Source organism: Schistocerca gregaria, chromosome 4, assembly GCF_023897955.1.
Source record: "Schistocerca gregaria isolate iqSchGreg1 chromosome 4, iqSchGreg1.2, whole genome shotgun sequence".
NCBI classification, from domain to species: Eukaryota; Metazoa; Arthropoda; class Insecta; order Orthoptera; family Acrididae; genus Schistocerca; species Schistocerca gregaria.
The window spans coordinates 716,445,658-716,470,567 of record NC_064923.1 but is presented as its reverse complement, the minus strand read 5'-3'; the positions used below and the strand labels follow the sequence as shown (position 1 = coordinate 716,470,567).

At 42.9% G+C, this 24,910-nt stretch overlaps 1 protein-coding gene and 1 non-coding gene across 6 annotated transcripts in view; both read left to right on the top strand.

Annotated features, from left to right (window-relative positions):
- Positions 1-24,910, top strand: part of LOC126365918 (peptidoglycan-recognition protein LA-like) — a 351,809-nt gene that overhangs the window by 203,212 nt on the left and 123,687 nt on the right. The window lies entirely within an intron of this gene.
- Trnas-cga (transfer RNA serine (anticodon CGA)) lies at positions 1,062-1,136 on the top strand. The gene has a single exon. It is a non-coding gene; the product is annotated as a tRNA-Ser (tRNA).

Below are 24,910 nucleotides of genomic sequence, written 5' to 3'. Positions count from 1 at the left end.
ACCAGGCAACTCTGGTCAACTGCTGTTTCTGTATGAGAAATCGGTTGGAAACTTTACTCATGTTAGCACGATGTAGGTGTCGCCACCAGCGCCAACCTTGTGTGAATGCTCTGAAAAACTAATCATTTACATATCACAGCATCTTCTTCCTGTCCTTTCAATTTCGCGTCTGTAGCACGTCATCTTCGTGGTGTAGCAATTTTAATGGCCAGTAGTGTACTTTAATTTTAGTGGTTACAGAATGGCCTGGATGCATGCACTCATTATTGGAAAGGGTGGCTCTGCTTAGGCCGGCCCACAACCTTTGTAACTGACCCTTGACGTCCTGGATACTGGCATTGGAATGAAATGGACACCCGAGCCGCTCCAACAAACTTTCTGTCGGGGACAGATGTTGGGGTGTTGCTGGCCACAGGAGTACCTCAACATCACGCAGACAGTTCACTGAGACACGAGTGAACGAGCAGTGTTGTACTGACAACTGGTGCCACGATAGTCTCGCCACGATACAGACGCATGAGAGATAGTACTCCAGAAAGGAGGATGTCCTTGGCTTATTGTTACCGAGTGAGGTGGCGCAGTGGCTAGCACTGTGGACTCGCATTCTGGAGGACGACCGTTCAAACCTGCGCCCTACCATCTTGATTTAGATTTTCCCTAAATCAATTCCGGCAAATGACGGGAAGGTTCTTTTGAAAGGGCACGGCCGACATCCTTCCCAATCCTCCTCTAATCCTATAGGACCGATGACCACGTTGTTTGGTCCCCTTCCCCAAATGAAGCAACCAACTTACTGCAAGAATGGGATTTTCACTCTGCAGCGGAGTGTGCGCTGATATGAAACTTACTGGCAGATTAAAACTGTGTGCCGGACCGAGACTCGAACTCGGGACCTTTGCCTTTCGCGGGCACCGACTGAGCCACCCAAACACGACTCATGCCCCGTCCTCACAGCTTTACTTCTGCCAGGACCACGTCTCGCAGGAGCGCTTCTGTAAAGTTTGGAGGGTAGGAGACGAGGTACTGGTAGAAGTAAAGCTGTGAGTACGGGGCGTGAGTCGTGCTTGGGTAGCTCAGTCGGTAGAGCAGTTGCCCGCGAAAGGCAAAGGTCCCGAGTTCGAGTCTCGGTCCGGCACATAGTTTTAATCTGCCAGGAAGTTTCAAATCAACTTATTGTTGTGCCGCCAGAGTTTCTTCAGTCCACCACCAGCCATGATTTGAAGCCGTACCCGATAGCTGCCCACACCAAAACACCAGGAGTAAGATCGCAGTGCCTCTCCAAAACTTTGTAAGAATCTAACCCCTCCCCAGAGAACCGCCCCCCCCCCCCCCATACTCGTCGACAATGGTTATGCGGGGCTAATACAGAAGCACGATTCATCTCTAAACGCCATGCGGTACCGTACATCACCAGTCAACACTCCCCGGACACAGCACCACACCAAAGCAGCTGTTTGTGTTGACGTGTTAATTTCAGCCTATCCGTGGGACGGTACTTCCATAGTGCGACTGGTCGCTAGTCTCAGACTAATGGTGCGGGGTGATACTTTGTATCATGGGCAGTCCACTTCTTGTTCTTGTTCTTGTTGCACAATGCGGCGATATTCCCTTGTGGAGGTCGGGTGTGGTCGCCCGAGCTTCGACTGCGTGTATTCTTGCCCTCACTTTCCCACGCAGTCCGGCATCGGACTACTGTCACGTACGAATGCCCCACAATACTCGATATTACACGATTTGACCAATGGAGACCCACAATGTGACCCCTTTCAAACCCTGTCACGTGCTGACAACGCTGTTTGGCACGGGTACATGGCTTCTCCGTGCCCTTCACTGTGAAAACTCAACATCTCACACCATTGACGCCACTTGCATACCCCACCAGGCTTGGTCACAACGTTAAACACGATGAGAAAGTAGTGGTTTAATGAACAAAGTAAGGGCATATAGACTATCACACCAATTGTGTGATTGGATTGAAGAGTTCCGAGGTAACAGAACGCAGCATGTCATTCTCAATGGAGACAAGTCTTCTGAAGTAAGAGTGATTTCAGGTGTGCCGCAGGGGAGTGTCGTAGGACCGTTGCTATTCACAATATACTTAACTGACCTTGTGGATAACATCGGAAGTTCACTGAGGCTTTTTGCGGATGATGCTGTAGTATATCGAGAGGTTGTAACAATGGAAAATTGTACCAAAGTGCAGGAGGATCTGCAGCGATTTGACGCATGGTGCAGGGAATGGCAATTGAATCTCAATGTAGACAAGTGTAATGTGCTTCGAATCCATAGAAACAAAGATCCCTTATCATTTAGCTACAATATAGCAGGTCAGCAACTGGAAGCAGTTAATTCCATAAATTATCTGGGAGTAGGCATTAGCAGCGATTTTAAATGGAATGATCATATAAAGTTGAGAGACGGTGAAGCAGATGCCAGACTGAGATTCATTGGAAGAATCCTAAGGAAATGCAATCCGAAAACAAAGGAAGTACGTTGCAGTACACTTGTTCGCCCACTGCTTGAATATTGCTCAGCAGTGTGGGATCCGTACCAGATAGGGTAGATAGAAGAGATAGAGAAAATCCAACGGAGAGCAGCACGCTTCGTTACAGGATCATTTAATAATCGCAAAAGTGTTACGGAGATGATAGATAAACTACAGTGGAAGAGACGCTCAGTAGCTCGGTACGGGCTATTGTTGAAGTTTCGAGAACATACCTTCACCGAGGAGTCAAGCAGTATATTGCTCCCTCCTACGTACATCTCGCAAAGAGACCATGAGGATAAAATCAGAGAGATTAGAACTCACACAGACATACCGACAATCTTTCTTTCCACGAACAATACGAGACTGGAATAGGAGGGAGAACTATAGAGGTACTCAAGGTGCCCTCCACCACACACCGCCAGGTGGCTTGCGAAGTATGGATGTAGATGTACACAATAATGCACTCTGGTGATAACTTAACGAATCACACATATCTGCCGACTGTGTGTACGTGTACGAAGTTACACTGACTTGTGACCACGTCTTCTTAGCCCTTTTTTGTCAGGAAGCGAATTTGCAGACTTTTTTATGTCAAGAAACTACATTATACACAAGAAAAATATTTGTTAAAAATCATCACGCGTAAAGCAGTATCATAAAGCGTTTAACATTCATCCACGGGACGGATTAGACGAGTGCTTGAAATGCTCATCAACACAGAAAACTTCTACGTCGATTCACTCTGAAACCACGCAGTGTCCAGTCAGAATATGAAAGAGAGATCAATTTTTTTGAAAATAACGATCACCTAGGGAGAAAGTTCAGCAAAATCAATGGCGTGCAACTGGAAAAGTATCCTCAGATGTCACCAGAGGGTTCTCGAAAAAGTGCACAAGACGTTTTTATAATGTTGCGTAAGTAACACCACAGGTAATTGTTTTTAGTCACCTGTTAATTGATTATGAACCTGAATTATGAAGCTCGGTTTGTGCTTTTGCAAAGTGGTCTCCAATATCCTGGCACTGGTTCCACTCTTTTCCTTACTGTCATATCTGCATTGATCTGTGATGTCACGCAAGTAAGTCTCTGTTCGTAGAAGCATCCGTCACGCACTACAGAGCTAGTCACGTCACACTTCCGTTACACGCAAAGCCGGAGTAAGTGTGTAACAAACCACCGCTATAGTATGTTCTCGTCCTCATTTAGTACGTGAAATAAGCAGCCATAAAAAAAATCCTGTTCATTCCTGTTGTTATTTTTGTTGTTGTGGTCTTCAGTCCAGAGGCTGGTTTGATGCAGCTCTCCATGCTACTCTATCCTGTGAAAGCTTCTTCACCTCCCAGTACCTACTGCAACCTACATTCTTCTGAATCTGCTTAGTGTATTCATCTCTTGGTCTCCCTCTACGATTTTTACCCTCCACGCTGGCCTCCAATACTAAATTGGTGATCCCTTGATGCCTCAGAACATGTCCTACCAACCGATCCCTTCTTCTAGTCAAGTAGTGCCACAAGCTCCTTTTCTCCCCAATTCTATTCAATACCTCCTCATTAGTTATGTGATCTACCCATCTAATCTTCAGCATTCTTCTGTAGCCCACGTTTCTCTTCTGGTCTAAACTATGTATCGTCCATGTTTCACTTCCATACATGGCTACAATTCATGCAAATACTTTCAGAAACGACTTCCTGACTTCTAAATCTATACTAGCTGTTAACAAATTTTTCTTTTTCAGATCTCTTTCCTTGCTATTGCCAGTCTACATTTTATGTCCTTTGTACTTCGACCATCATCAGTTATTTTGCTCCCCAAATAGCAAAACTCCTTTACTACTTTAAGTGTCTCCTTTCCTAATCTTATTCCCTGAGATTCACCTAATTTAATTCCACTACTTTTGTTGGTGTTCATCTTATATCCTTCTTTCAAGATATTGTCCGTTTCGTTCAAGTGCTCTTGCAGTTTCTTTCCTGTCTCTGTGGGAATTACAATGTCATCGGAAAACTTCAAAGTTTCTATTTCTTCTCCATAGATTTTAATTCGTACTCCAAAATTTTCTTTTGTTTCCTTTACTGCTTGCTCAATATAAAGATTGAACAACATCGTAGATAACCTATAACCCTGTCTCACTCCCTTCTCAACCAGTGCTTCCCTTTCATGCCCCTCGACTCTTATAACTGTCATCTGGTTTCTGTATACAAACAGTAAATAGCCTTTCGCTCTTTGTGTTTTACCGCTGCCACCGTCAGAATATGAAAGAGACTATTCCATTCAACACTGTCAAAATATTTCTCTAAGTCTACAAATGCTAGAAACGTAGGTTTGCCTTTCCTTAATCTGTCTTCTAAGGTAAGTCGTAGGGTCAGTATGGCCTCACGTGTTCCAACATTTCTGCCAAATGCAAACTGATCTTCCCCGAGGTCGGCTTCTACCAATTTTTCCATTCGTCTGTAAGGGACTCGTGTTATTATTTTGGAGCTATGACTTATTAAACTGATAGTTCGGTAATTTTCACACATGTCAACATTTGCTTTCTTTGGGATTGGAATTTTTATGTTCTTCTTGAAGTCTGAGGCTATTTCGCCTCCTACTGCAAATTTTCCTTTCCCTATCCCGTTAAATACCTGCACTATGGTGGGTTTTTAGCTATTTTCTTGAAAGGAAATCACCCAACTGCACTCTCTTTTTTCCTTTCCCTGAGCGCTGGGGGTGGGGTGGGGGGTGGGGGGGGGGGGTTATTGGCCCACTTAACTGATTCGAATGCAAAGAGCGTCATAAAGCCTCTCCTGAAGCAAGCTGCCCCACAAGTGATGTAACTGGTCTTTGGTATCTTGAGCGCTGTAACTGGGAAAGAGCTCAAACCCGAACTGGTCCCAGGCATGTTCTGTTGGGTACTTATCAACTTTGCTGGTCGCGGGAGTACCTCAACATTTACGCTGACAGTTTGTACAGACATGTGGCCGATGTGGACAAGCACGATACTGTAGCATGAATGGTAACACATCAAGGCGTCAGAATTCTTTCAGTGCACCACCAGTCGTGACCTGGAGTTACACACGGCGACTCCCCACACCATGACGGCAGAAGCAACATAGCTGTGCCTCTACGAGCACCCCAGGTCAAGGCCATGCCCGCCGAAGATGATCGTGTGGGACAGTGCAGAGCCGCGATACGTGGTTGATCTCAGTGTGACATCACTGATCAGCTTTCCATACTTGTCGGTCGCGGCACCGCTTCAAACGCAGAACGCATCCCGACTGGTCCCGATGGAGGTTTTTGTCCTCCCTCGGGCATGGGTGTGTGTGTTTGTCCTTAGGATAATTTAGGTTAAGCAGTGTGTAAGCTTAGGGACTGATGATCTTCGCAGTTAAGTCCCTTAAGATTTCACACACATTTGAACATTTTTTTTTTTTTTTTTTTTTCCAAACGCAGCCGTTTGTGTTGCAATGTTAATAATCTCTCAGTTCATCTGCTGCTAGACTCCGACCAACGGTGCGGGATTACACAGAATGCTGCACCTAGTCCGTTACTTGTTCTCGGTTTGCAGACGCAGATGTGAGGGAGTTACGATTGCATGGTGCACAGTACGGCAATCCTCCCCTATGGTGGTCAGGCGTCGTCGCTCGGGACCCTGCCGATGAACATGCGTGCCCTCAAAAATTGTTCAAATGGCTCTGAGCACTATAGGACTTAACTCCTGAGCGCATCAGTCCCCTAGAACTTAGAACTACTTAAACCTAACTCATCTAAGGACATCACACACATCCATGCCCGAGGCAGGATTCGAACCTGCCACCGTAGAGGTCGCGCGGTTCCAGACTGTAGCGCGTAGAACCGCTCGGTCACCCCGGCCGGCTGCGTGCCCTCATGTTCCCATGCATTGCACATAGGCCCACTGTCACATTCGAATACCGCACAAATATGAATAAAAACAATTCAAAAGCCAAGCAGGCACAGAATATTTATTTATTTACGAAAAACGGTTTCGACAGTCTTTGTTGTCATCTTCAGTTCTTAAGTATCTTTATATTGTAAAACATGTTCATTTCACGCTATCTCATCTATAAGATGTAATGTTGATAAAACTCAGCACATTACAAAAGTTTGTCATCGCTAAGACATTTAAAAACATAAAGCACCTTGTCCAAAAGGCCATGTCCATATACAGGGTGTTTCAAAAATGACCGGCATATTTGAAACGGCAATAAAAACTAAACGAGCAGCGATAGAAATACACCGTTTGTTGCAATATGCTTGGGACAACAGTACATTTGCAGGCGCACAAACTTTCGAAATTAGAGTAGTTACAATTTTCAACAACAGATGGCGCTGCAAGTGATGTGAAAGATATAGAAGACAACGCAGTCTGAGGGTGCGCCATTCTGTACGTCGTCTTTCTGCTGTAAGCGTGTGCTGTTCACAACGTGCAAGTGTGCTGTGGACAACATGGTTTATTCCTTAGAACAGAGGATTTTTCTGGTGTTGAAATTCCACCGCCTAGAACATAGTGTTGTTGCAACAAGACGAAGTTTTCATCAGAGGTTTAATGTAACCAAAGGACCGAAAAGCGATACAATAAAGGATCTGTTTGAAAAATTTCAACAGACTGGGAACGTGACGGATGAACGTGCTGGAAAGGTAGGGCGACCGCATACGGCAACCACAGAGGGCAACGCACAGGTATTGCAGCAGGTGATCCAACAGCGGCCTCGGGTTTCTGGCAACCCCTCAGCGCAACTACCATTGCTGCACGAGAGACATTCGCTAACGATATAGTGCACAGGATTGATAACGGCGATATGCATGTGGGCAGCATTTGGTTTACTGACGAAGCTTATTTTTACCTGGACGGCTTCGTCAATAAACAGAACTGGCGCATATGGGGAACCGAAAAGCCCCATGTTGCAGTCCCATCGTCCCTGCATCCTCAAAAAGTACTGTTCTGGGCCGCCATTTCTTCCAAAGGAATCATTGGCCCATTTTTGAGATCCAAAACGATTACTGCATCACGCTATCTGGACATTCTTCGTGAATTTGTGGCGGTACAAACTGCCTTAGACGACACTGCGAACACCTCGTGGTTTATGCAAGATGGTGCCCGGCCACATCGCACGGCCGACGTCTTTAATTTCCTGAATGAATATTTCGATGATCGTGTGATTGCTTTGGGCTATCCGAAACATACAGGAGGCGGCGTGGATTGGCCTCCCTATTCGCCAGACATAAACCCCTGTGACTTCTTTCTGTGGGGACACCTGAAAGATCAGGTATACCGCCAGAAGCCAGAAACAATTGAACAGCTGAAGCAGTACATCTCATCTGCATGTGAAGCCATTCCGCCAGACACGTTGTCAAAGGTTTCGGGTAATTTCATTCAGAGACTAAGCCATATTATTGCTACGAATGGTGGATATGTGGAAAATATCGCACTATAGAGTTTCCCAGACCGTAGCGCCATCTGTTGTTGACAATTGTAACTACTGTAATTTCGAAAGTTTGTCTGCCTGAAAATGTACTGTTGTCCCAAGCATATTGCAACAAACGGTGTATTTCTATCGCTGCTCTTTTAGTTTGTATTGCCGTTTCAAATATACCGGTCATTTTTGAAACACCCTATACATATCGCTCACGGATCCTTGTTACATCACTGCTGTGAGCAATATTTATATGAGGATGGCCTTTTGGATAAGGTGCTTCATGTTTCTAAATATTTTAGCTTTGACATACTTTTATAATATCCTAAATTTCATCCACTTGAGATCTTGTGCGTTACACGAACATGTTTTACAACTTAAAAAAGTTAAGGCCTGAAGATTACAACCAGACTGTTTAAAACCAGTTGCCGTAGATAAAGAAATATTTTTTGTAAATTATAGATTGCAGCAATCAGTCGTCCTTGCTTAAATTTTATTATGCAGATCTAGATTTCAGCTAGAGGCCAAGCATTCTCAATGCACTATTATTATTTTCGCTCAAAGCATGTAAGTCCCTGTTGATCGGGCTTCACCCACAGTTCATCGAAATATTTTATGCGACCTTGACTTTTGAATGGTTTTTAGCAGTTAAAACAGATCGCCATTCAGTACTCTCGAAATAAGAAAATTCAAACAAATCTGGATATTGCACGGTGCGACTAACTGGCGAAACGGAGAACCACAGTGTGGACCCTTGCGAACTTCGTCAGGTGCTGATAACGCTGTGTCACATGCGTACATGGCACCTCACTATCCCTCACAACATCAACTTTTGACTCTGTTCAGGCTTCTTGTATATCCTACCGGGGTTGGTAACGACATTAATGATTAACAGCACTGGTCACCCTGGTGGCCGTTTTATGTGTGACAGAGAATTGAAACTCTAAGCATTTACATAGCCAGTGACAGTGTGGACGTGTAACAAGTTTCATTGACATCTGACCATGTCTAGTGTGCTTCATATTTTTTGTCTGGCAATGGTTGGATGGTTGGTTGATTTACTTGGAGGAGGGGACCAGTCAGCGAGGTTAGCGGTCCCATTGGGGAAGGATGTCGTCGATGTCCTTTCAAAGGAATCATTCCACCATTTGCCTGAAGAAATTTAGAGAAGTACTGAAAAACCTAAATCAGGGTGGCCGGACACGGGTTTGAACCGTCGTCCTCCCGAACGTTAGTCCAGTGTGTTAACTACTGCTGTCTGCCAGTGAATAAAACTGAACCGTTAATCGATTTCCAGTTAAATAGAATAATGTTTTAGGTATGAAGGCAGTTCAGAAAGAATTTAACTAAGACTGCGGGCGGTTTCTTACGTAAGCTCAAGAGCCCGGGTGCGGATACTTTTGGTGTCGCAGAGGGCAGTCGTGAAACTTCATGTACTTCTTGTAGACGCGAAAGCCAACGATCAACACTTTCTAATACGACTCCAAGCCAAAAAATTAAAAAACTGCTGTGTGTCTAACATCTATCTGAAAAAAAAACAAATTTCGATTTTAATAAATCTGTACGATGATTTTGAACAGTCTCAAAAATACTTCAAGGCAGAGAGCGTACTAAATGGAGAACATAAGGTGTTGCCATATCTTGAAATGGTTTGCTACCTAATTGGACTTGCTGATGATTCAGCTGGAGTTTCGAGGAGCGATATCTAAGTCCTCTTTACACGCAGGTATCCCACCCTGATACTCTGTGCAGTGTGTGCACAGTGCAGTACCAGCAAAACGCACTTCCACCGCAAAGCGGTTTCCATCTCGCAGTGGGACACGGCTAGCGCGCCTGCAGATATCCGGTAGACGTTGGCCTTCCGGTGACGAGGCCGGAAACCTGGCAACACGTGAGAAAAATTCCGGAGGACGTGCTCGAGGGCAAAGAGTGAATTAACCGCTCTGTGAATCAGCTAGATGCTAGATCCGTGAATTGCGAAGATACTTAACGAGTACTGGCGGTCTGCTAGAAGGTTTATCTGTAGGTCCCGAGCGCATTTCCTCTACGTTATACACTACTGGCCATTAAAATTGCTACACCAAGAAGAAATGCAGAAGATAAACGGGTATTCATTGGACAAATATATTAATCTCGAACTGACATGTGATTACATTTTCACGCAATTTGGGTGCATAAATCCTGAGAAATCAGTACCCAGGACAACCACCTCTGGCCGTAATAACGGTATTGAGTCAAACAGAGCTTGGATGGCGTGTACAGGTACAGCTGCCCATGCAGCTTCAACACGATACCACAGTTCATCAAGAATAGTGACTTGCCTATTGTGACGAGCCAGTTGCTCGGCCACCATTGACCAGACGTTTTCAATTGGTGAGAGATCTGGAGAATGTGCTGACCAGGGCAGCAGTCGAATATTTTCTGTATCCAGAAAGGCCCGTACAGGACCTGCAACATGCGGTCATGCATTGTCCTGCTCAAATGTAGGGTTTCACAGGGATCTAATGAAGGGTAGTGCCACGGGTCGAAACACATCTGAAATGTAACGTCCACTGTTCAAAGTGTCGTCAATGCGAACAAGAGGTTACCGGGACGTGTAACCAATGGCACCCCATACCATCACGCCGGGTGATACGCCAGTATGGCGATGACGAATACACGCTTCCAATGTGCGTTCACCGCGATGTCGTCAAACACGGATGCGATCATCATGGTGCTGCAAACAAAACGTGGATTCATCCGAAAAAAATGATGTTTTTCCATTCCTGCACCCAGGTTCGTCGTTGAGTCTGTGATGCAGGGTCAAGAGTAACTGCAGCCATGGTCTCCGAGCTGATAGTCCATGCTGCTGCAAACGTTGTCGAACTGTTCGTGCAGATGGTTGTTGTCTTACAAACGTCCCCATATGTTGACTCAGGGATCGAGACGTGGCTGCACGATCCGTTACAGCGATGCGGATAAGATGGCTGTCATCTCGACTGCTATGGATACGAGGCCGTTGGGATCCAGCACGGCGTTCCGTATTACCCTCCTGAACCCACCGATTCTATATTCTGCTCACGGTCATTGGATCTCGTCCAACGCGAGCAGCAATGTCGTGTTACGATAAACCGCAATCGCGATAGCCTACAATCCGACCTTTATCAAAGTCGGAAACGTGATGGTACGTCTTTCTCCTCCTTACACGAGGCATCACAACAACGTTTCACCAGGCAACGCCAGTGAACTGCTGTATGTGTATGAGAAATCGGTTGGAAACTTTCCTCATGTCAGCACATTGTACCACCGGCGCCAACCTTGTTTGAATGCTCTGAAAAGCTAATCATTTGCATATCACAGCATCTTCTTCCTGTCGGTTAAATTCCGCGTCCGTAGCACGTCATCTTCGTGGTGTAGAAATTTTAATGGCCAGTAGTGTAGATGCACCTGGCCTGTTCTTGCACTTCTCGCTGTGTTATGTCGTTGATAAAACGGAACGTATCGATCATCATGTAGCCCAGCGGAAAAATTCTCCCATCGGAGCACAGAAAAGACGAATATGCTACTGGTTATTAAAAGACTCTGACTGAAAACTGGGGTACTAAGTGGCTCTGGCTCATTCTGTCTTTCTCAGAACCTTTAAAAATTTTCCAAAAGAAATTTGGGATACGAGTATATTCGTGCTCTTTTTAACGTCCAACTCACCTCTCCCTCCCGCAATCTGCCCTGACTGTAACTCGCTCACACCCACTACTCCATCGCTGTTAAGAAGTCGCTCATACCCATCAACTCCCACTTGCCCATTCACAGTCACTCACTCAGCCCAGCTCATTGTCTCATTATGTCTGTGTCGCTGTCACTGTCTCCTGCTTACAGCCACAGTCTAGTTCTTTCTGTCCTAATAGTGTCTCCTCTCGCTGTCATTGTCTCCCACCTGCTCTCTCTTACTACTATTAACTCATTCCTTCTGACTGTTGCTATCTCTTCTCGCTGTCACTATCTCTCTCCTCCTCGTTGTCACAGGCTCTCTCTCTCTTCATTGGCTCTCACCCACTTACACTTTCTCGGTCTCTTTATTCCTCTCCCACTGACACTCCATCACTCTTGTCCTAGCACTGTTCTGTCACTGTTATCTATGTTCCACTGCCATTGTGTCCCTATCTTTCTCTCACACGGCGATCATCTCCTTCGCTCTTTCTATATCACAATCCCTATTTTCCAGTATTTATTACTGACGCATCTCTTTCACACCATCTCAGTCACCTTTCTCAGCATAGGAAAGCGCAAATATACAGCGCGTTTATAAATGAATGTCGGTGTTTTAACGCTTTATAATATTTATTAAACTTACAGTTATAAATGATACGTCAAATGAAAGAGCAACTCAAACAGTTTTACCAAGAACCTTATAAATGTTCAATGTGAGCACCATTTGTCACAAGGCACACATCAAGTCTACAGCCGATTTCTTCCCAAACGTTGATAAGTGTGTGTTCAGTGATCGCAGGAACAGCTGCTTCAATCCGGTTTCTTAATTCACGGAGGTCTGCTGGTAGCTGAGTCACGTACACACGATCCTTGATGAAGCCCCAAAGGAAAAAATCGCATGGCATTAGGTCGGGTGAACGTGGAGGCCATGCAAAGCAAGTCCTGTCATTGGACCCCTTGCGGCCTATCCAGCGTTTAGGAAGAACTCGGATATAGAGTTGATGTGTGCCGTGTGACAAATGGTGCTCACATTGAACATTTATAAGGTTCTTGATAAAACCGTTTGAGTTGCTCTTTCATTTGACATATCATTTAAAACTGTAAGTTTAATGTAATAAATATTATAAAGCGTTAAACCCCCGATATTCTTTTATAAACACCCTGTATTTTCATGCCAAAAGTTTTGACGTACAATGAGGCCACTGGTACCCCACTTTTCGGTCAGAGTACTTAAACACGAGCATATTCCCCTTTTCTGTGTTCCGATAGGGTTCGTAAAATTTTGATACTTTACTTACGTGAATTTGAAATAATGCTAAAATTTAAGATTTTACCATTCATACCGACTTGAACTGCTCAAAAATTTTGATTGTACTTCATCACTAACACAAAATGGGATTCCCAGAGACCTTCTGGTGATAACCTACTTTTCCGCTTTACAAAGGATTTTACTTGTGTATTTTACGTATACGAGTAGGATAAGTTTTGAACCTCTTAATCTCAGAAATGGATGTAGATATCAAGATTCGTAATAATTGCAGCGATTTGCCTTGCAAAGACGTCTTGAAATCCGAGGCTCGGTTGTGGTACTCATAAACCATGTGTTGACGGTGTTTCTCGATAGGGGATAATTTGTTTGAAAAGGGAACATCTCACCGCTAGATAAATGCCTTGAGAATATACTGTTAAAATTAGATCAATTTTCTCCGATTATTTATTGTTTAGATTTCGCCTCGCACGGTTTTACATGCGTATTTTACGAGGCCTATCCACAAAGTACATTGAGTTTTGGAATTAAAAATAAATAAAGTATTGGAAATTTTTTTATTATATGCAGATGAAAGCCACACTTAAATACTACTTTTCTATATAGTTGACATTTAAATTAAGGCACTTATCGTAACGATGAACGAGCTTGGAAATTCCTTCGCCGTGAAATTCGGCCGCCTGCGCCTTCAACCACGTGGCGACTATCTTTTGGGACAGGAAAGGTGTGATTTTTGTGGATTTCCTGGAAAGAGGCACTCCAATAAACTCTCAAAGGTATTGCCAAACTCTGCACAAACTCAGAAGAGCAATACAAAACAAGCGCAGGGGAAAGTTGGGCTCAAAGATCTTGCTGATTCACGACAACGCCCGGGCCCACACGCAAATGCCACTCGTGAAGCTCTCTTTTTAAGTGGGAGTTGTTTCCTCATCCGACGTACAGTCCCGACCTGGCACCGAGCGACTTCCACTTATTCCCAGCAATGAAGAAGTGGTTGGCTATGCAGCGTTTTATTGACGACGCCGAATTTTACGATGAAGGAATTTCAAAGCTCGTCCATCGCTACGATAAGTGCCTTAATTTAAATGGCAACTATGTAGAAAAGTAGTATTTAAGTGTGGCTTGTATCTGTATATAATAAAAAATTCCCAATACTTTATTTATTATTAATTCCAAAACGTAATTTACTTTGTGGATAGCCCTCGTACGTTAACAAATAGGGTGGCTCTGAACCTCTGTCTCAGAAACAGATATTTATTTATTTTATTTATTTACTTATTTAACCTGACAGATAAGGTTCTTAAGGCGCTCTCTTACATCTGTCCAGGAACAACACATACAGATATTACCAAAACACTCATGAAGACGATAAAAATCTTAGAGATGATAATAAGCATAGTAATAATAATAATAATAATAGTTGAAAATAATGAAAGTAAGGATAAATGGCAATAATAACAGTAATAATAAAACAAAGTGCATTAAAATTAATATAGACTAGTTAAGAACAACTTAAATCATGTTTAGTATTGTCAGAAAAAGAAAGGCTGAAGAACAAGAAATTTGGAATAACAGTAATAGTGGCTGTTAGGAGAGGACTTGATTTAAGTAAATAACTCCGTAAGCGAGGAGAAGGGAAAAGTTGTAGTGGGAGGGGGGATTGAAGAGTGTGGGCTGCAGACCAGTATGTGGGAGAGATAGCCATTGCGAGAGAGGGTGAACCGTTAGCTGCTTTATGAAGTCTGGAAGTGATTTAATTTCTCTGATATTTTGAGGAAGATTGTTCCAAAGTCGGGTTCCGGATACAGAAAATGATTTGGGAAACACGACGGTCTAGTGTGGTGGTACTGAGAGAATATTACTTAGTTGAGAACGAGTATTTCTGCTGTGCTGTTCAGATAGTAATGTAATGGCTGAAGATGAGTAAGAGGGGTCTGATGATTGAGAAGATGATGGAGTAAACATAAAGTATGGTAGTCCCTACGTTTATCAGCAATTAGTCACGATAATTGTTCATAGGCTGGAGTGATATATCGTACGCAAGCATTCATCGCCGGTACAAGTCTGCGAGAGTTTTGGTACAAAATTCCTTGACGAATACCATCGCCATAGTCGAGAAGAGGGAGTGTTAGAGATTCTACGAGCTTCTTCTTAAGCTCGAATGGAAATACTTTTTTTATATTTCTGTAGACAATCAAGGGGGGCAGAAACTTTCTTGCAGACTGCAGTAGTGTGTTCAGTCCAGTATAAGTGGTGGTCCAAGATTATCTCTAAGTTCTTTGCAGAAGGAGGAAAGGTTATTTCGGTGCCATTTAAAATTAAGCATGGAAGAGACTCTCTGTGTTGTGCTGTAATAAGTACATTGTGGGCGACTAAGATTGCTTGCGTTTTGGAAGGGCTTAGTTTCAGACCTAAGTTCTGCGACCATGAGAAAAGTAATGGGCCCAATACTGATCCTTGTGGGACCCCTGATACAACATCCTTCCAATGCGACCGTTTAGTACCAACCATTACACACTGCTGGCGGGATGTAAGGTATGAGTGGAACCACTGTACAGCGCTCGAAGAAAAATTTTGATGTGTCATTTTAGCAAGCAGAATGTCAAAGACAACAGCGTCGAAAGCTTTGCTGAAGTCCAGGAAGCACAAAGTAGTAGCCTGTTGTTTGTCCATGGCATGTATTAATTCATCAGTCACTTTTATAAGAGCAGTCGTTGTGCTACGATTTTGCCGGAAACCAGACTGGTATTCGTCTAAGAGGTTATTCAGTGTTAAATAATTGGTAACCTGTTCTTCACAGGGAAGAATTAAAAAGAAATAAAAGGTAGCCACTAATGTGCCCATGTGCATGCCATAAATGGACAAATATGAAGTCGTCTCTGGATTGCAACCACAAATAAATGTAAAGGGAGTTAAATCCCAAAAGGTCGAGACGGACCAGCTAAACTTCATCTTGTTACCTGAGGCTTCATTTCACCGCTCGTGGGCAACGAACCGCTTATATAAATATGACTATTGTCTGTGGGATAGATGCGGGCATTACCATATTTTTTACATGTAAAACATAATTTGACCTATGCTGGTCATTTGCTATTTCTTGGCGATGAAGTGCCGTTGTTCGTTCACTCACGCGTTATTTTTAGTAATAAGATAAAAAAATTAATCTTGATAATATTCTTCATTCAGTGCGTGTCACCAATAAGAAATATATCTACATCAACCGATAAAAACACCTACTCGACTATCTGTGTACAGGTTAACCGAGTTATTGCATTATGGCGTTTACATACTACAGTTTCGCTGTTTTATGTCCTATATCATCTTTAATTAATAACAATAGCTGCATTAGGCAGCATTCATTGTGGAAGGGGCGATATATTCTAATAGTGCAAGTCGGGGCAGTGTGTTCGAACTTATATAAATCCATGCATAGTTTGTTACATTTTAGTCATGATATGGTGCAAAGGCTTTAAGATTTTCAATCTTTCTGTAAGTTATTTGTTTTAAGGTATAACTGCGTTGGGCTTTTGTCTTTGACAGTCATGGTCTGAGTTAGACAGGCGCAATGTTCCCCGCCATGTCGATTTGCAGCACCTTATCTAGTCCTACTTAGTTTCACGTGAGCTCCCGAGGCCCACCGCAAGGCGTCCATGGAGACGAGGCGCACGCCAGAGCTTAAGTCATGGTGTTGACTTAGTACAGGGTGTTTCAAAAATGACCGGTATATTTGAAACGGCAATAAAAACTAAACGAGCAGCGATAGAAATACACCGTTTGTTGCAATATGCTTAGGACAACAGTACATTTTCAGGCGGACAAACTTTCGAAATTACAGTAGTTACAATTTTCAACAACAGATGGCGCTGCAAGTGATGTGAAAGATATAGAAGACAACGCAGTCTGTGGGTGCGCCATTTTGTACGTCGTCTTTCTGCTATAAGCGTGTGCTGTTCACAACGTGCAAGTGTGCTGTGGACAACATGGTTTATTCCTTAGAACAGAGGATTTTTCTGGTGTTGGAATTCCACTGCCTAGAACACAGTGTTGTTGCAACAAGATGAAGTTTTCAACGGAGGTTTAATGTAACCAAAGGACCGAAAAGCGATACAATAAAGGATCTGTTTGAAAAATTTCAACGGACTGGGAACGTGACGGATGAACGTGCTGGAAAAGTAGGGCGACCGCGTACGCAACCACAGATGGCAACGCGCAGGTAGTGCAGCAGGTGATCCAACAGCGGCCTCGGGTTTCCATTCGCCGTGTTGCAGCTGCGGTCCAAATGACGCCAACGTCCACGTATCGTCTCATGCGCCAGAGTTTACACCTCTATCCATACAAAATTCAAACGCGGCAACCCCTCAGCGCCGCTACCATTGCTGCACGAGAGACATTCGCTAACGATATAGTGCACAGGATTGATGACGGCGATATGCATGCGGGCAGCATTTTGTTTACTGACGAAGCTTATTTTTACCTGGACGGCTTCGTCAATAAACAGAACTGGCGCATATGGGGAACCGAAAAGCCCCATGTTGCAGTCCCATCGTCCCTGCATCCTCAAAAAGTACTGGTGTGGGCGGCCATTTCTTCCAAAGGAATCATTGGCCCATTTTTCAGATCCGAAACGATTACTGCATCACGCTATCTGGACATTCTTCGTGAATCTGTGGCGGTATAAACTGCCTTAGACGACACTGCGAACACCCCGTGGTTTATGCAAGATGGTGCCTGGCCACATCGCACAGCCGACGTCTTTAATTTCCTGAATGAATATTTCGATGATCGTGTGATTGCTTGGTCTATCCGAAACATACAGGAGGCGGCGTGGATTGGCCTCCTTATTCTCCAGACATGAACCCCTGTGACTTCTCTCTGTGGGGACACTTGAAAGACCAGGTGTACCGCCAGAAGCCAGAAACAATTGAACAGCTGAAGCAGTACATCTCTTCTGCATGTGAAGCCATTCCGCCAGACACGTTGTCAAAGGTTTCGGGTAATTTCATTCAGAGACTACGCCATATTATTGCTACGCATGGTGGATATGTGGAAAATATCGTACTATAGAGTTTCCCAGACCGCAGCGCCATCTGTTGTTGACAATTGTAACTACTGTAATTTCGAAAGTTTGGCTGCCTGAAAATGTACTGTTGTCCCAAGCATATTGCAACAAATGGTGTATTTCTATCGCTGCTCGTTTAGTTTGTATTGCCGTTTCAAACATACCGGTAATTTTTGAAACACCCTGTACTTACGCACCGCATTTCTTAAAATGTGACTACGCCTAGTCAGGCTGCTTTAGTTTTATTTTAGACCATGCCCAATTAGACAAATTTTAGATTCAGGTATTATCTTCTAAAGAAGACTCAATTATTTGGGCTGAAACCTAGGTAAAGGTTGGTTTCATTACTGCAATTGAGGCTGATAGTTTCTTATATATTAGATAATCACGATTGCTGACTGTGCTTCAATGCTGAAAGTACAATAATACTCTTTAGTAATTTACATGTGAGTCTGAGGCCTCGATAGAGTATCACGTCTTTCACCAAGTGCTGTCATTTAACATGACGTTTACATTTCACCTAACACAAGCGTCTTGCCGGAGACGTACAAAGTGAGGTATCTCGCGCTGCGCTTTCCAGCTGTCCGCGAGTAGCCCTCCAGTCGCTCTGTACTCTCCGTCCGTAGCGGCATGCCGTTGCAGCCACTTCCTCCCAGGCAGGATGGGACTGGGTGCGGCCTTTCCTGGAGATAACCCAAAATATTAGTGCAAACATAGGAGATTAGATCACACAGGACAACTCGGGGAAGTGAAACTTCCGCGATGCAACGCCTGCATCACAGTAATGGTCTATAGGCTACTCTACACAGAATAATGCAAAAGAAAATCAGTTTGGCTTGCAAAGCCGACAGAGAGGCATTTCTGACGTCATGGTTGATGGATGGAAGCAACACTGAAGAAATATCAAGACACGTTCATTGGATTTTTGGATCGGGAAAAGCGTTCGACAGTGCAAAGTGGTGCAATATGTTCGAAATTCTGTGAAAAAGATTGATAATCTATACGGAAAGACGGGTAATACACGATGTGTACAACAGCCAAGAGGGAACAAGAACGAAGTGCTCGGATTAGAAAAGGTGTAAGACAGGGTCGTAGTCTTTCGCTCCTACTGTTCAAGCTACACATCGAAGAAGCCATGATGGAAATAAAAAAAAAGGTTCAAGAGTGGGATTGAAATTCGGGGTGAAAGGATATCAATGCTAAAAGTCGCTGATGTTATTTCTATCCCCGATAGAAGTAAATGGAATAACAGTATCTGCTGAATGGAATTAACAGTCTAACGAGTACAGAATGCTGTTTGAGAGTAAATCAAAGATAGACAAAACTAATGACAAGGAGCAGAATGACAACATTGAGAAACTTAGCGTCAGAATTTGTGATCACGAAATGAAGGAATTCTGCTACGTAGGCTGCAAAATAACCTATGACGGACGGTGCAAGGAGGACATAAAATGGAAACTAGCTTGGGCAAATAGGACACTTCTGGCCATTAGAAGTCTAGTAGTATCAAACACTGGTCTTAATTCTTATGAAGAAATTTCTGAGGGTGTGCGTTTGGACCACAACATTGTATGGTAATGAGACATGGACTGGGAGAAAACCGGAATAAGTACAATCGAAGGATTTGAGATGTGCGGCTACAGAAGAATGTTGAAAATTAGGTGGATTGATGAACTAAGAAATGACGAGGCTCTTCGCAGTATCGGGGAGGAAAGGAATACTGACAAGAAGAAGGGACCGGATGTTAGGACATGGTACTAGAGAGACGTAGGGAGTGAAAACTGTAGAAGAAGACAGAGGCTGGAATATAGCCAGGACATAATTGAGGACGTAGGTTACAATTGGTTGAGATGAAAAGGTTGGCACATAAGAGGAATTTGTGACGGGTCGCATCAAGCCACTCAGAAGACTGGAGACTCAGAAAAAAAGTAAACTATACTACGTGTGGTGCACTTTTATAAAGCACTGATTTGCGATGTTCTATTACATCTTGACGGCATTTTCGCTTGAGCTATTACGAATAGACTGTTGATTATATGACTTTCTCGAACTTAGGGAATACATCAAATGCAGCCTGGCAATAGCAAGAAAAAAGTTTCTTAAAAACTGGATTTGTCAACATTTAATTAAATTTCAGTGTTGGGAAGTCTTTTGTAAAAGTATTTGTCTGGAGTGTAGCCGTGTACGGTAGTGAAACTTGGGCGAAGGACAATTCAGACAAGAGGAAGAACAGAATCCTGAGGATTGGACGAGTACTTCGAGCAACAAGTTCAAAGGTATTGAATGAAAGTGGAAAAAAAAAATTACGCCACAACTTGACTAATAGAATGGATCAGTTGATACAACACATCGTGAGGCATCAAGCAATTGTCAGTTTGGTAATGGAAGGAAACGTGTGTGTTTATGGGAGAGATGGACGAGGGGGTTGAGAATTGTAAAGGGGGAGCAAGGCTTGAATACAGTAAGCAGGATCAGCCTGAGGTAGTTATACAGAGATGTAGAAACTTAAATAGGATAGACTACCATGGAGGGCTTCATCAGACCAGTCTTCGAACTGAACTACAATGATAACACGAATGTCCACCGGCAATATTTTGTCATTCCTTTCAAAAAACATTTAAACGACGTTTCTGTACTAAATGGATTTGTATATTTGTTATTTTCGTTCTATTTGGACTTCCTTCTGTGATAAACAGAAATTCTATCTCAAAACAATTTCATCGACGTCCATGTTCGCTTCAGTGTGTGGTTCTACGGTCCTAAGCTCCCTTCGCCTTTTCATCGATCGGTCCATGCGTTAGCAGCCATGTAGACGTACCATCTCACAGACTTAGGTAACCAGGAAATTGCTGTTTCTTCTTGGAGTTGTTCTCACTTTGTTTGTATAAATATCCGTCTTATCACTTGTGACATAATCGGGAATCTTTTTGTAGGATGTTCTTGTGTTAACATTAACTCACAACTAAAAGTATTGCGATTAAGAACAGTAGATATGAATCTTCGGGTGTCTTGTTCGAGATTTTTCCTAATTTTCTTAATCACGTAAGTCGAACGCCGTTGCTTCTTCAGAGAGCTCTTGACTGATTCCTTCGACTGTAGACCTGAGACAGTCTCCAGTGTCAAACTATCAATATCCGAATTTGCTCAGTTTGTATCTGAAGACTTTTGTCAACATTTATGGGAGTCTGTTCATCCAAATTTTGGTTATTTTCGAGGTGTGAAGCTTGCCGTTGTGCACCAAGTGGATTATAAGGATCTCTTCTGCTGCATCAGAAGAATACATTTTTGTAAAACGTATTGCTCTGAGAGCACCTTGAATGAAACTGCAGCTAACTCTCACACTGCATATGCAGTCTTTGAGCGGCATACAGTGATAATTAGATGGTTCAAATGGCTCTGAGCGCTATGGGACTAAACATCTATGGTCATCAGTCCCCTAGAACTTAGGATTACTTAAACCTAACTAACCTAAGGACATCGACAACACCCAGTCATCACGAGGCAGAGAAAATCCCTGACCCCGCCGGGAATCGAACCCGGGAACCCGGGCGCGGGAAGCGAGAACGCTACCGCACGACCACGAGCTGCAGACTGCGATGATTACCATTGCACAATGCGGTGTGGCAGTAAAGTAATTTGCCGCGAGGGGTTAGCCGGGCGGTGTAAGGCGCTGCAGTCATGTACTGTGCGGCTGGTCTCGGTGGAGTTTCGAGTCCTCCCTCGGACATGGGTGTGTGTGTGTGTTTGTCCTTAGGATAATTTAGGTTAATTAGTGTGTAAGCTTAGGGACTAATGACCGTAGCAGTTAAGTCCCACAGGATTTCACACACATTTGAACATTTTTGAACAGTAAAGTGATTTGTGTTGTAGCTAATATTATCGGATCTCCACAAAGACAATCTACCATCCTCGTACGGACGTAAATGTTTTTCGTTCGATTATACAATCGATGGAATGAAGATGGAATGTAATGAATGCTTAGCGATGACGTGTAAATGTCTCGTTTTCTTGCAGGCTTGAAAAGATTGGAAACCAACAGGGTGAAGACATGGAGGAAAGCAACCGCACTCAGGCAGTTGTTTCTAACCACTTCTGTAACTGACGTGAACGGATACTTAACACAGACATTTCAAATGACTCGATCACGGTGCTTAAGAATCCTTTTAGCCTTTCCACTTCTTAGCACTTTCGAAGACTTCTATTCTTAGCACCTTGTTATCCACACTTTTCTAATTACGTATTAGAAGCCTGTAGCTTGTGCAGTAAGTATCTTAGGGCGGTCGCATTCCTACATGTAAACAAATCTGGCCGCTTACTTAACCGAGATGAGTAATATACGGAGGCCAAAATATCCGCTCTCGGCGAAGTCGACGTATCAGCAAGACAAGCTGCGTTGACAGGAATCGTTCTCGGTTTGAAGCCGAGTATGCAGACTACTTACGCGAGGTCACGAACCATGGAAAGCAGCAGGAGCGAGAGACGAGGAATGTGTTGCAACAAAGGAACCGTGGAAAACAGCAGGAGCGAGAGACGAGGAATGTGTTGCAACAAAGGAACCGTGGAAAACAGCAGGAGCGAGAGACGAGGAATGTGTTGCAACAAGGGAAACGTGGATATTATGTGGCAGTAACGTGGTTTGCGTTTGGGCCGATCAACGATTTCCATCATCATTCAGTTCCGCTTTAACCATGCTTCTTTACATGTACGTATAATCAGTGTTGATGCTTCTCCTGCCTGTGAATGCGATTCCGAGTTACAACCTAGCGTGTTCCTCATCTTGCTTTTGTATCCCAAATCTGACTGTGAAAGTTCCAATCAGCTTCATTTTTGTTTACTAAAGACATTTGCCCTTATAATGTGGTTGTCAATTTCCTTATGAGAACAGGGAGAAGCCTGCAGATTTTCACAGTATTTATATTTTCGTCTTTACTTATGACTTACGACTAAATTTAAGAAACAGCGTGAATCGCCAACCCAAAAGTGTCAAATTTACTTTTAATGCAATTTTTTAAAGTTACTGTGGCAAAAATTGTGCCAGCTTGAGGTTTTAAATCTGTAGACATGCGTTTATGTATTTTCACGTTCATCATCGTTTTCGAGGATTAGGCCTTTTGGCCTGTTGCACCTCAGAATTTTTCACACCATCTCTTTGAGAGACGACCACGTTGCCCTTTCCTATTGCTTTATATAGTACTGTAGCTTCAGTTATCCCATTATTAGACGTTGGTTGTGGTATTTCCAATTCAGTCTGTATTTTTAAGTTAGTGTTGTAATGGGATCTACATTTAGTTCTTGTGTGATATTGGTGATTGTTTTATTCTCCTGTAGTGAATAATCCGCTGCAAAGAGGAGAACATCATCTCTGATTATTCAATTTCTCACATTTGATCTCATAGCCAACATTCTCTATTATGCAGCAACAAAGGTAACGCTATTGCTTTTTATAATTAGCGTTTCTTTCCGTACTTTATGTTTTAACGTATATTGTGTATAGTTCCACAAAAAGTCTGAAACTGGCCAGTCTTTTCTCTATATCATCTGACTTAGAAAATTTTAAATTGCACCCCACATATTTAAACTCTTTTACTGGTTCAATTATTTGTCCATCTACAGCAATTTTGGCTGTTATGAGTTTCAATCGTATAAATGCCATCATTTTGGTTTTATCTGTTTTCTGGTCTCATTACGGTACTTATTTAGCAGCAGTTTGGCTCCTCTTATGTGCTGCAATTTGAACCTTTCTTTAGATTTAAAATTATAAGCTAATCCTCAACAAGTAGCAGCGTCACAAAATTAAAATTACCAGTTGTTAATGTGTCGTTTAATGTAATCAACCAAATATGAACGATATGGTTAACAGAAACATTGAAAAGGGTTCGAGACAATGGGCAACCTTGTCTACCAGCTTAATTTATGCCGGCAGATTCTGTCCCCTTCTCTACAGTACGGATCCTTTCTTATGTTCTTACTTTTTATAATCACTGAATGGCCGTAATTAGTTGTGCTGAACTCCATTCCATTTAGAGATTCTGATAGCATTATCCGTTTTATCTTTTCAAACTCATTTTTACCGCCGATAAAATAAATTGGTAATCTAAACTCTGTTCTTTTTTCAGGTACTTGTGCCAAAGAGATAATACAAGCAGAACATGATCAACCTTTTCTAAAATTAATGTCCAGCGTACGTACTTCCTCTACTGGTGTTATCTCTTATTTATAGTTTTTAACGTACATAGTTTTAACAGGAATTTAGCAGGTTTATCCCTCGGTAGTTTGCACATCGCCATTTATCGCCTTCCTTCTAAAGAGGGCATACCAAAGTTACATTCCATTCGTCTGGATATGTCCGCTCAGCCAGCGCACGTTCATAAAATTTAAAAGCCCGTATTTAATCAACTCTATGTTCATATTATCAGTGCTCACGACATTTTTATTTTGTTTCTTGAACAATTTTCTACAGTTCTTCTCTACAGTCGTTGGTATTTGTATTTATTTCTGATTCTTCATCTTTATCAGTCCATTTACATCTAAGTGTTTCAACCATTCTTTTTGGATATTGTATTTAGTTGTAAAGTAGGTCGTTCTTCTTTAATCAGATGCTTCAAAATTTTGTATGCTTTGTTCTGCCTTCCAGGAGCGTCATGTTCTATTTGACTCTCTTATAGAACCCAAATTTCCCATGTAATTTTATGTATTTTTTGCTTTACTAAAACTAGTTTTACATAATCCTCTCTCCAATTCATGTTGTTAGGTAATGACACGGCTCACATATTTTCTCCATACAATTAGGTATACAATTTAAACATGTGTTTTAGTTGGCTGAGTGGCGTACAGACGCTGGAGGCCAAATATAAAAGAAATCTTCCCCGTTATCTATTTCCTCGTCTTTACATGGCTGCTGACGCAATTCGCACGTAATAGCTGACGATATTTCTTGCTGGACTGCCGGAAGTAACTGAGCGCAATGCTCGTGTTTATTGACAAATCCGTTTGGGAAG